The sequence below is a fragment of the Molossus molossus genome, unplaced genomic scaffold (assembly GCF_014108415.1).
Source record: "Molossus molossus isolate mMolMol1 unplaced genomic scaffold, mMolMol1.p scaffold_m16_p_6, whole genome shotgun sequence".
NCBI classification, from domain to species: domain Eukaryota; kingdom Metazoa; phylum Chordata; class Mammalia; order Chiroptera; family Molossidae; genus Molossus; species Molossus molossus.
The window spans coordinates 18,465,956-18,479,404 of record NW_023425399.1 but is presented as its reverse complement, the minus strand read 5'-3'; the positions used below and the strand labels follow the sequence as shown (position 1 = coordinate 18,479,404).

The window sequence follows — 13,449 nt, the reverse complement described above, 5'->3', positions numbered from 1 at the left end:
AAGAAGCTGCTTGTCCTCAGAGTGGCTTGAGAAAAGCCACGTTGAAGCCCTCATGTGGCATGGGGTGGGGCACACAGGTCCAGCCACGTGCCCTGAGTCAGCTGAACTCCGATTTGCCCAGCTGGTTTACAGTTAGCCAAACACTCCCAGTTGTTGTGACTGATGAGGAAGTTAAGGGGTGAGTGTGTATCATCTCCATTTGAGAGAGGGGAGACTGAGACTCGGACTTGGACCCAAGTTCATGGGCCTTTCCTCGGTGTTTAACAAACATTCAGTGCGTGTCAGTAGGCTCAGTGCTGGAGGGCCCCTCAAACTCTCCCAGAGAGACTGCTTGCTGGAGAACAGGCCTAGAAAAGCAAGGGTGGCCCTGGCTGGTTTGGCTCAGCGGTTAGAGCGTCGGCCTGCGGTACAGAGAGACCCGGGTTCGGTTCCCGCTAAGGGCATGTACCTCGGTTGCAGTTTGTCCCCGGTCCTGGTTGGTCGTGCGGGTGGCAGCCACTCGATGTGTCCCTTCACATCGATGTTTCTCTCTCTCTCTCTTCCTCTCTCTCCCTCCCGCTCTGTCTGAACAAAAAATGGAAAAATGTCCTCGGGTGAAGATAAAAAAAAAAAAAGAAAAGCAAGGGTGGTCATCCTCTGCCCCACCCACCCCCATTCAGTACTCTGGACAGATTCTAGCATTTGGCTCTCGGCTTCTAGGACCACACCCTTCCCTAGTTTTCCTTCAGCGTCACTGGGTTCTTATCAGTGGGGTTCAGGTTTCAGACCTTGGTCCTCTTATCTCTGCATGTACTCCCTTGAAGATCTTGTCCAGGCTCATGGCTTTATATACCACCGAAATGCTGATGTCTCCCAAACAAATCCCTCCAGACTGATCCTAAATGCCAGACTCATACCGGACTTCCTCCTCAGCATCTCCATGTGGGTACTCTACACGCATCTCAAAACAAATCCCTGCTCTCTCACCAATTGTCCCAAGTCTGATCTTTCTGTGGCCTTCCTCACCTTAAGGAGCCTCTTAATTTCCCCAGAAGCTCAGGCCAAAAGCCTTGGAGTCATCCTTGCTTCCTCTCGTTCTATGACACACCACTTCTGACCCTTAAGAGATTCCTTGCGACTTGACCTGCAAAATTCAGAATGAGACCCGTGTCGCCACTTCCCTGTACAATCGTGGTCCAGCCACCATCATCTTGCCCAGATATTGCAGTAGCCTCCTCACGGATAGACTGTCCTCGACAAAGCAGCCAGAGGGATCCTGTTAAAACCCATAAGGTCACATTCCTCACCTCCTCCAGCTCACTCAGGCGAAGGCCGAAGGACCCATAAGGGCCTGCAAGAGCTACTCCACCTCCTCCAACTTCCTGACCTTTGAGAGACCTCACTCCCCCCTTGCCCACTTGCCCACTTTCGCTAGATACTGAGCCTCAAGTGGCAGACAGATTAATGGCTCCCAAAGAAGTCCGTACCCTCGACCTCAGGACTGGTGACTGTGTCATCTTATGTGGTGAAAAGGACTTTGCAGGTATGATTAAATTAAGGATCTTGAGTTGGGGAGATTCTGGATTAGCCAGGTGAGTCCAATACAGTCATGAGGGTCCTTATAAGAAAAATAGGGAGGCCGGAAAGCCAAGGAGAAGGAGGTGGGATGATGGGAGCATAAGCTGGAGTAAAATGGGGCCATGAGCCAAGGAATGTGGGCGGCTTCCAAAAGCTGGAAAAGACCAGGGACGGATGTTCCCTAGAGCCCCCAGAAGGAAACAGCTCTGCCAACGCCTTGCTTTCAGCCCAGCAAGACCCCCTTTGGACTCCTGACCTCAGACTGGAAAAGATTACATTTGTGTTGTCTCAAGCTACTACATTTGTGTAACTTGTTGCAGCAGCAATAGCAAATGAATGAATATACCTTACTTCCCTCAGATCATTATTCAGGGAAGCCATCTCAAACCCAATTTAAAATTGTAACCTTGCCCCAACATTTCCTCTCCTTATTTAGTTTTTCTTCTGAGCGTATACCATCCTCTAACATGCTGTGTGTTTTACTTACTTTGTTGTCTTATACCTCAGTTGGAATGTGAGCTCTAAGAACGGAATTTTATTGTTCTTGCTTATGGATAACTCCTCAAGGCCTGTAAGGGTGCCTGGCACCTACTAGATGCTCAATAAGTATTTGTAGCATGGATGGTATGAGGAGAAGGTGGCCTGCCCTAACAGAACAGCTTAGTGAATAAACATTACGCATGCCCAGAGACTCTGCCTGCATGATTCCATCCTCACAGCCACCCCAGGAGGTTGGTAACATTATCATCCCCATTTTACAGATGAGGACATGGAGGTACCTGGCACCGAACTCAGGCAGCCTGACTCCAGGGCCCACTTGGAGTCGTCCTGCTGTTTCCTCCCTTTTTGCCCTGGACTTCTCAAGGAGGGCTCTCACTGGGGGAAAAGATTGGGCCCAGATTCTGGCAGCATCACTGTCCAAAGGACTGAATCACTAATGTAAAATTATGCTCTAGAGTTTTTTTTAAAAAATCTCATTGAAGTGGATAAACATAAAATGAATTATTTAAAGTGTACAGTTTAGTGGCATTTAGTACAGTCACCAAGTTATGTGACTACCACCCCATCTCATTCCAAATTAATTTTGTCACCCCTAAGGAAAACCCCATTAAGCAGTTCCTTCCCATTCCCCTGTCTCCAGAACCCCTGGCACCCATCAATTTACTGTCTGTCATAGGTGTAGATTTACCCATTCTGGGTATTTTGAATAAATGGTCTCACATACAATATGTGGCTTTTTATGTTTGTCTGCTTTCACTTAGCGTGATGTTTCTGAGGTTCATCCATGTTGTAGCATGTATCATATCAGCACTTCGTTCCTTTTTGTGGCTGAATAATATTCCCGTGTGTGTGTGTGTGTGTGTGTGCATGCACAAGCACCTTTTTCAATTTTAAATCACTCGCTGTTGACTAACTGACCAGTTAATTTTTGTATTATTACAAAAACAACCATGGTAGAAACCTTAGTTCATTCTCCTAATAAGCCTGTTGATCTGGTCTTCCCTGTTACCAGCATCTCCACCTTCTACAAAACGGGTGGTCTTTTCCTTCATTCCACCTCGTGGAGAAGACCATTCGAAGGGCCACAGGAACTTATTTGCTTCTTTGAAGTGTTTTCCAACAGTATAGATCTCATGTATCAGATCCTCCGTGCAGATGATGCCACATATACCACGAGGTCGAGCGATCAACATGTTCTCTCTCAGGGCAGTTCATTTTTTGTTGATTTTGCCATAACTACTCTTGTAGAGCAATTCACTTACTGACTTCAGGTTTGGGTACCCCACACAATAGATGGCTCCACAGTCCTCAGCATGTTCATCGTTGCGCTTCACAAAGGTGCTATTGAAGCCCTGGCGAAGGCGAAGAAGCTGCAGCACTTCGGACCTTTGGGCTCACACCACTGATACCTCTGATCCCGATGACAAGTGCCAATTTGGGTTCCACAGGTACATGGAAGTTGCCAGCTTTTCTTGCCATCCTGGCCATTTGAATCTCAGTTCTGTACATCTGCCTATATTCCTTGTGATAACACCTAGCTTTTTCAGAGAGGAGCTCCCTCCTTGCCTTTCCAAGCATCTTTTGGGCAAACTTCTTTCTCGGGTGCTTGATCTTCAGCTCTGTGAAATTCCCTCGCTTTTTGTTAAGGGAAACAGCAGAAACTTTCTTCTCTTCCGTCCCCTCCATGGTTCCAGCCAGAAAAGAAGACTGTGTGTACACTTTGAAGGCAGCTCCGTGAGTGGTTTTGGAGCCAGACAGTCACATTTTGAATCTGATTCACAGCGATGTAGCTGTGTGGTGTTAGGCAAAGGAATCACATCTCTGATTTCCAGAGTCCACCAAATGGAGCTCATCCAAAAGCCTTGCAGGGCTATTGTAAAAATTAGACACACTGTGTGTGTGTATGAGGCCTACAGCATAGTAGTAGTTTATAAATGGGAGCAATGAAAACAATTATTCAATCCAGGACAAAATTATTATCATTAAAACATGACCTTGGCTTCCTCGGAAGATGAGCACAACCTTAGCCCCAGAGTCCTGGGAGGCCAAAGTCAAGGGAAGGTTTCCAGGGCTGAGCTCATGCTTGCTTTTGTAGTCAAAGAGTACTTTAGATTTCTAGTGGATTTTGCCTTCAGTTTTCCCTTCCTCATTTATTCAACAGCCTTTCAAATCATGGAGGCTGAGAGCTACATGGCAACAAAGGGGAGAGGAACTACCTTTAAAAAAAAAAGAAAATCTAAATAGCCCTGGCCGGTGTGGCTAAGTGGTTAGAGCATTGGCCTATGCACTGAAGAGTCGCAGGGTTGATTTCCAGTCAAGGGCACATATCTGGGTTGCAGGTTTGATCCCTGGCCTTGGTTAGGTTGCATGCAGGAGGCAACAAATCAATGGGTCTCTCTCACGTGGATGTTTCTCTCTCCCCCTTCCTCCCTCCCACTCTCTCTATAAAAGAAAATCAGTGGGCCCTGGCCGGTTTGGCTCAGCGGTTAGAGCGTCCGCCTGCGGTCCAGAGAGACCCGGGTTCGGTTCCCGCTAAGGGCATATACCTCGGTTGCAGTTTGTCCCCGGCCCTGGTTGGTCGTGTGGATGGCAGCCACTCGTTGTGTCCCTTTCACATCGATGTTTCCCTCTCTCTCTCTTCCTCTCTCTCCCTCCCACTCTGTCTGTACAAAAAATGGAAAAATGTCCTCGAATGAGGATATAAAAAAAAAAAAAAGAAAGAAAATCAGTGGAAAAAAGAAACTAAGTAAACTCAGGAGAGGAGTTCATTAGTCATCAGGGAAATGCAAATTAAAACCACAATGCGATACCAGAATGACGAAAATCGGAGACTGACCACAGTAAATGCTGGGGAGTGTATGGAGTGACTGATCTCTCAAAACGCTGGGGGAAGTGTAGGATGAAACAACCACTTCAGAAGACCCTTTGGGAGTTTCTCTACAAAGCTCAACAGACACCTACCCTAGGTCCAACATTCCACTCCTAGGTACTTACCCAAGTGAAATGGAAATACTTATCCATGAAAGTCTTGTGCTGAATTTTAGATAGAATGTTCATAGCAGCTTTCATCATAATAGGCAAAAACTGGAAACAGCCCAGATGCTGATCAATGAAACGGATACACCACAGTGCATTGATACAGTTAAATGCGACAACCATAAAGCAATGATCTACTCATACACCAATAACACCGACGACTCTCTGAACTATTCTTTTTGGGGGAAAAAAAAATACCCATAAACACAAATATAATGCATTACTGTCTGGTTCTATTCATAGGGGATTCTAAAGCAGATAAAACTAACCTGGGTGATAGAGATCAGATCGGGTGTTGTTTCTGGGAGGCTTGACTAGGAAGCGGCATGAGAAAACTTTCTGGGGTAATTACGATGTTCCCTATCTTGATATGTAGTCGTCAAAATAGAATGTTTAAGACCTGAGCATTTCATTATGTGTAAATTACACCTTAACAAAAATATTCCTGTGGGCCAGGTACTAAGCTATGTTCTTTGTACACATTATGTTATTTAACTTGTCAGCAAGTCCCATGAGGTAGATATTATGGTCTCAGTTTTAGAGATGAGAAAACTCAGAAAGGTTAATCAACTTGCCTCAGGTCACACAGCTAGAGAATTCAGATTAGAACCCAGGTGGTAAGACTCCAAAGCCTATGCTTCAAAGGTCCCTTATTCTTCCTCAACATATTCTCTTCCAAGATTTTAGAGTTGGGAAAATAGAGTCCCAGAGAGGGCTGGAGACATGCTCAAGGCCACTTAGCTCTTTGGAATCAGAATCGAACTAGAACCGAGATATCTTGAGCTTTCTTATATCACACGTTCTCTCTTGGGCAAAGAGGTCAAGCTCGCTCCTACTTTCTGCCCAGTTGGGGAGTGGGAGCTAAAAGTACAATTTTTAAAGAGTTGAATACAATATTTATGTTGCGGGAGACCAAACTCGGGGCACAGATATCCCGAGACTTCAAAATGAGAGACAGCTTTCCATCTCTGTGCTGCTGGAGTCTTTCCAGGTTGGCTTTCTGTGAATCATGGACCTTTACTGTTCGCTCTCCCTGTCATTAAAGCATGCTACCTGCAAGACTCTGCCAGACCCACCTGCTAACCTCTCTCCATGCCTTCTTGGACTGTCAGATGTCCAAACCCTCTGACACCCAGCAGTTTCTCTCTGCCTGATTTAAGAGGAGCTAGCATGCGGTTCTCATCCTCCCCTTGACAGTTGGAATTTTAACATGGATTTGCATCAAAAATAACACAAACAGCCCGTTTAGTTTGGTTTGAACTCACATCCAATCAGTCAACAACATGAACTGCGGTGGTCAGGTTCAGGCCATCACGTTTTAAAAAGCACTGTTGTCTTTGCTGTCCTTAGAGGGTACCACGTTGTGTTTTGGGAGACGTTGGCTCAAACCATGATCTTTTCCTCCCCCGAAATCTTGGCTCTCTGGAAGGAAAACTCTGTCCCAGCTCCTTCAGCCTCTGTCCACTCAAGGGAAACTTCATCTTGAAATTTCTTTGTCTCCTCTTTAGAAGTTGCAGAGTGTATTTCATAGCCTGCCTTTTCTCTGGAACTGGCAAGTAGTGCTGTGAATGAATCACCCCACTTCTGGGAATGTTTTGCTCCAAGAGCTCAAGGGGTGGGGGTAGGGGGGCAACAAGATGATAAACAGCTTCTTGAGTGATCTCTCTCCCGCCACCGTGAGGCCTGTGGCCTATGAGTTCATAGAAAGGGACCGCGGCTGAGCCTTCTGAGACCGCTGGGTCCAACCCGGTTTTGCAGATGAGGAGACCTAGACTTCAACCTTTATGGAAGGGGAGCTGTGGGACAGGTTAAGGCGGTGTACGTGAGTGCGATTCATCCACACCGATCGTGGGCTGGTGGGCTGTGCCTTCGCTGCGCCGAGCTTCAGCTTCCTCTGGAAAGTGAGGGCAGGAAATGATGTACCTGTTGGTTTTCAATCATTTAGGGGCTCTGTGCATCCATATGGCTGCCTGGTAGAAATACTGAGTCTGAAATGGGGTACTTTGCCTCCCAAGCCAGAGAAGCATCAAGGCCTATGGCCCTTCACCAGGCACCGTGCCATTTGGTTCCGTTGAGGCTGGTTCAACAGACCCACCCAAGTCCCCGCTCTGTCCAGAGCCTGAGCTGGGCACTGGGGACACCAAGGTGGATCAGAAGTGGACCCTTCCTTCAATCTGTAGGGCCAGATGGACACACAGACAATTATAAGAAACCATGGCAAGCCTGGTGATACCATGCCTGAGGGGCTTTGGGAATGCACAGAGGGTCCTAACCACACTGCCTGGGGTCACTTTCTTATCCCTGACTTCTGTCCCCTTGCCTCCTGGCAACATCAGGCTGACCTAGGAGAATGCCCTTCTGGGAAGCTCAGAACCTGTTTGGGCCCTGGCCGGTTTGGCTCAGCGGTTAGAGCATCGGCCTGCAGTCTGGAGAACCTCTTTGGGGTCCTCGTCCTGTAGCTTTATAGATCTGGGAGCCCCTTGGGGCTCTCCATGGCTTTCTTCTCATCCTATACACAACATCCTACCGTGAGCCCCAGTTTTCTCCTCAGTGAAATGGGCATAATAATAGTTTCTTTTCCAAGGGGTTGATGAGGGGATTAAATGAGTTAATATACATAAGGTATTGGTGCCTGATGCAGAGTGTTGGCTGAGTGTTACCAGTTTTCCCAACATCTCCATGGATACATAATAGGTTTCTCCAACAGAATTTGGCCCAAACTGAACTCTTGACTCTTTCCCCACAGTGGGCTCCTACCCAGGCTTCCCCATCTCAGTAAATGACAACTCCTTCCACACAAACCAAAAGCCTGGGAGTCCATCTTGATTTCACCCTCTACGCACACCCAGACTCCTGATCCAAGCAGAGACTGTGGGCGCTTCCTCCAAATGCACTTGAACCATGCACATCTCACCACCTCCCCTGCCGGGGCTGAGCCTCTCTCACCTGGAGGACTTCGCAGCCTCCTTGCCTCCCCTGCTCCCCTTAATCCATTCAACTGCCATGGGAGCTTCCAAAACCCTACATTGGATCGTGTCACCCTCCTTGCTTAATGCCCACAGAAGCCTCCGGTGCACTTCCATACAGATCACATCCCTCGCTGCTGCCCAGGAGGCTCCAGGCCCTCTTACGGGCTCTAGTTTCGTCTCCCACTGCCTCCTCCTACCCACTGTGCCACCCAGACCAGTGCAAGCCAGTTCTCGCCTCAGGGCCTTTGCCTGAATGCTCCCCACCCCCCACTCTTTCATCCTCCAAGCTTTAGCGAAGAAGGTTCATCTCCCCTGAGAAGTTCTCCCTCACCTCCTGTCCTTGGTTCTTCCCCTTCCCTCATCCGCCCCCAGCCTAGCCTGTAGCACCATCTGTATTTCTGCATCAGCAGCTTTGTTCTCTGGTTTATCGACCACCTCTCACACCAGCCTGTGAACTTCAAGGCAGGAGCTGCGTGTGTTTTCTCAACCAGTGTGCACCCACCAGACAGTGAGTGTTTCAACTCCCAGGCCTCAACCAGACCGCCAGCCCCGGGCTCTATACCTGGGGGAAGTTTCTCGCCTTCTCGGGCCCTGAGTTTCCAGTGCCCGGCAGGCAGAGGGTCTGGCTGGTGATGGGCTCCTCCTCGCCCTGGCCCAGGGCGCGGCGGGGAGGGGAGGCTGGCCAGACTGGCCTTTCCTCCGCAGCGGACTTCTCAGGGCATGTTTTCTCTTGTTGACACAGGTAGTGATCCTCAAGTGTTTGACGAGTTAGAGGGGGTCAGGCTGCCCTGCCCCGCGCCCTGGAAACACAGATGCCAGCACCTCCAGGAATGAGAAGGCGCAGGGGAGCCAGTTCAAGACCCAGGGAGCGAATTTAACAAGTGGATGATTAAATATGTTTAATGGTTGGGAGGTAGCTGTGGTGGGAAGTCAAGCACAGACCCTGAGCGGCGAGAGGCCTGGCTCACATGCAGGCTGTGGGGAGGAGCGTCCCTGCCAGCCGGGGCCTCTCCCAGACCCTGCCATCTGGCTGGGAGAGGCCTCAGCCAGGGACTGTGGCACAGGTGGCTGAGGCTGGGCTCCTTCCTGGCTCTTCTGGGGATCCCCACACCCTGAGCAAGCACCTACCTGAGCTGTCGGGGGCAAGGAGGTTCGGGGGTGGGGAGCGGGGGGTGGGGCGGGGAGGTGAGGCCAGACTCAGGGTGTGACCTGGGGCAGGATGACTCGCCCAGTCCTTGGTCTGGACACCTGAGCTCATGTACTAGCCTCCGGCAGGGTCTGGGAGAGGCTTGGCCCTGTTCCAGGGAACCTGGGGAATTCAGGCCTGAGATTCCTGCCCCAACAAGCATGGGGCCCGTCAGCGTCAAGCCCGGTCTGGGCAGCGCTGGGGCACAGGAATGACCCGGGGACAAGCTACCCGCTGAAGCCTGTGGCGGGAATGGATGGGTTACCATGAGCAGCCCTTCTGAGAAAGGCAGATTGGGTCCTTGGAGCCTTGACCCAGGCTGAGGGTCAAGGCAGGGGCCAGAGAATGAACAGGATTAACCAGGGAGAAGGACAAGCCAAGGGGAGGAGAGGCAGGAGCAAAGGCCTGGAGGTGGGGAGTGAGCAGCAGTCACGCTCTGGGGGGACGCACGTGGGAACGGAGGGACTGAGAGCCTTGTGTGGCCGCCTCCTGAGCGTGGGCTTCAGTCTGAGGCCGCAGGGGAGCCACTGAAGGACCAGCGATGTGTTTTGGAAAGAGGAACAAGAGGGCCGTTATAGGATGAATCAGGGACGGAAAACCAGAGGCCAGGAGGTCATGAGGAGGCTGGGTGGTGTCTAGCTGAGCCAGGCCTCACTTGCGTGTGGAGGAGGGGACAGCAGCAAGGGGTGGTGGGGCTGGTAGAGGTAGTGGGTCTTGGGTGTGGGAATGTGGGGGAGGCTGGGGATGCCCGCTTTCTGGCTGACATAACTAAGAGAAGGGAGTAACTCTTTCCAAGCTGGGGACCTAGGAGGGGGTCCAGTTTCAGGAGGCAGAGGTTGTGTTCGGCTCAGGAGAAGCGGGATATCCTGGGTGTCGGGGTGGAGGCTGGGGGTTTGGTCTGGAAGATGAGAGATAGACGGGCCCAGAGCTCTGGAGAGAGGCCAGGGCTGGGGTGGCGGTGAATCTGGATGGGTGGTCCTTTCTCAGGTCTTTGCCCTCTGGCTTTCTGGAGTCAGGGAGCAGGCTTGGTTAGAAGGGTGAGGGAGTAAATGGCCCTGGGGGCATCCTGGCGCCCAAGGAGGACAGGTGTGGGGGACAGGGCTCCAGCCTCCCTGCTCTGGGAGGCGAGCTGGGACTTACTTGAGGTCTCAGGGGAACAGAGCTCAGGTTGCCTGTAGCAGTGACCCAGACGACACTCCTATTGGCTTCTCTCCTTCCCTGTTCCTCCTAGTTCCCTCACTGAGGCAAGGGGTCACTCCCACGTGAGACTGTCTCAGGCTCTGCTTCGGAGGACCTGACTTAGAGAGTCTAGAGGAAGCCGCGAGACTGTGGGCTCCTCCCGGGCGGGCACTGGCTGTGTCTCAGCCCCAAACAAACCCGGCCCAGGGCCGAGGGCCCCCTCCCCATGCCTGCCCCTGCCCGCCTGGGGGGTTTGTGGATGTAAACAGGGAGAACCAAGGCTGAGGGGAAGGGGACAGGCAGGGTCCCAGGACTTCGTGGGAGGGAACTGGGCACTTTCCCTGCGAGTCTCTCTTCCTCATCAGGTGGAGCCAGAAGCAACATGAACAACAGGATCCCAGGCAGATGCGCCTCAAGGGAGAGGTCAAGTGCATGGCCAGCTCATCCTTGAGCACTCTGGCCTCCAGGAGCCCTGAGCGGCGGGGCTGTGTGACCAGGCCTTGTACTGGGCGTCCAGAGCAGTTGGGGAACAAAGACCCACTGTGACCCAAGTCACAAATAATCTATATGGCTTTCTATTGCCCCAGTAATATGAGCTCACTGTAGAGAACTTAATGAATAAAGACAAGCACAAAAGGAAAAAGTATTAAGGTCATTTGTGACCCCTCTGTCCCCAGGACAGCTGCTAGAAACATGGCAGTGTTATCTTTTCACTTTGCCCACTTAAAAAACAAAAAACAGAAATGGGATTATTTGGGTAGTCCTAGAGCATTTTAATTGCTTAATAATAAATTCTTTTCATTGCAAAACGTATAGATCTACATTGTCAATTTTAAGGCTGCCATAGTTGTCCACTTTATTAATGGAATCTTAGGTTGGCGACACCAGAAAAAATAATAATAACATCCACTTACTGAACATCTAGCATGTGTGTGTCATGCTAATCACCAGTCATGTGAGGTACATACAGTCATCCCAGTTCACGGATGAGAGAAGCGAGTGACAGGGGTCAAGTGACTTGCCCGAGGCCACAGAACTATCGAGGCAGGATTCGAAGCCAGGTCTCCACGGCCGCTCGTAACCATGATGTTGGGCCGCCTGGTGGGGTCTCTTCCTGGGACCCTATATGTGTTTCCACCCAGAAATTCTGATGATTCTGTGGAGGCATTTTACCAGCTCCTTGTAGAAGGAAACGTTCTCCTGGGGTTGGCGGGATGGGATGGGGCAGTCCTCACCGTGCCTTCTGTCCATGGAAACGCTGGCCCGAGAGGGGAAGGGACTTGCCAGGGCCCCACTGCACGGGGGCTGCGCCGGACAGGAGTCCTGGCTTCTGAGTCCCTACCCGGGCCGTGGACAAGGCACGCAGATGCACAGGACGTCGGGTTAGAGGCCCAGCTCCCAAGGACGGGGCTGTGCCAGTGTGCTCACTGCTGTGCCTGTCTCCAGTCCAGGCCCGGGCCTGCGTGCAGGAGGCAGGAAGGGATACAGAGGATAAGGAGGCCTGGCAGAGGGCAGAGGGTCCCTGTGTAAGGCTTCTGAACAGAGCCCAGATGGGCTGAGGGCGAGTGGGTTTGGGGAAGCAGAGAGAGGAGCCGGTGGGCAGACCGCACGGCAGACGTGAGGAAGCAGGAAGGAGAAAGGGTAGGTCGGGGGCGGGATTGGCTCCATGAGAACATTGACCAGACAAAGGGTCTGGGAGGCTTTGAGCAGCCAGAGTAGGTCCATGGAGGCTCCGGTGCCAGCCTTTGGGGCAGTCCCCTAACCACCACAGAGCCCTGCCTGGGTAATTCCTGAACAGGAACAGAAGGAGGAAGTTGTTTAAGTGACACTCAGCCAGCCGGTGAGTGGGCAGCAGGGCTTGGTTTCATTTCCAGAAGAGCCATGGAGTTGTTGGGTTCGGCCACCCACCCCCACTCCTGCCCATGCCCTGCTGCCTTGGCCCTTGGCTCAGGGGACGGTAAACCCAAAGACCAGGAAGCAGGCATCAAGGCCAGGAAGTGGGGACATCCAGGGAGAGAGGCCTGACATGTCTCTTCTGCCAGACCAGCTTGTGAACTCTGGAGGCTGGGGCTGCAGCTTCCACGCCCTTCCTGCCTGGCAGACTCCTTCCCAGCCATTAAGACCCAAGCTCAATGTCCCTGGTCTAGGAAACTCCCCAAGAAGTCCCTACCAGAGCAAACTCACGAACCGCTCCCTCGCTGAGCTCCTCCGGCACTCAGACTGCACGTGCAGTGAACCAGGCGCTGTGCTAGGCGGCCCGCAGCCGCGACCCCTTACTGGATCCTCTTGGTGTCATCTGGTCGGTTCTGACCCCAGCTCCATTTCAGCAGCATCGTGAGGCAGAGCACGTTCTCATGGGTGGCAGATGGTGGGACTGTGTCTTCCAGATACTGAAGCTTGTAACTCTCTGTCCCCCCTGCTCAGGGTGTTTCAGCATCTGCTTCTGCTTCTGGCTTGAAAGCCTCCAGTGGGCAGGGTCTGTGTCCCTGGACAACTGGTCCCCGGATAAATCTTTGAACCTCTCCATCTGCCTTCATCATGACAATGACCCAGGCTTGGTGCCTTGTATACAGTAAATAAACTCTTTTTTTAAAAAAAATTATTTTTATTAATTTATTTTTGTTACAGATGTTTCTCCTTTTTCCCCCATTGACCCCCTTCTCCCCACCCCATCCCCAGCTTTGTTGTCCATCTCCATTGGTTATGCATACATGCATATAAGTTCTGTGGTTTATCCTCCCCCTACCACCCCCTCTACTGAGTTTTGTCAGTCTGTACCCTTCTTCCAGTGTCTGGGTCTGTTTTGATCATCAGTTTGTTTAGTTCATTATATTCCACAAATAAATGAGATCATGTGATATTTGTCTTTCTCTGCTTGGCTTGTTTCACTTAGGATAATACTCTCCAGGTCCCTCCATGTTGTCTCAAAGGATAAGAGATCTTTCTTTCTTACAGCTGCATAGTGTTCCATTGTGTACATGTACCACAGCTTTTTTTTATTTTTTTATTTTAGTTACAGAT

The 13,449-nt window shown here is 51.0% G+C and overlaps 1 pseudogene; it reads right to left on the bottom strand.

Moving 5' to 3' along the window:
• Positions 1–3,020: 3,020 nt before the first annotated feature.
• LOC118619030 lies at positions 3,021–3,753 on the bottom strand (annotated as a pseudogene).
• Between the last annotated feature and the right edge of the window lie 9,696 nt (positions 3,754–13,449).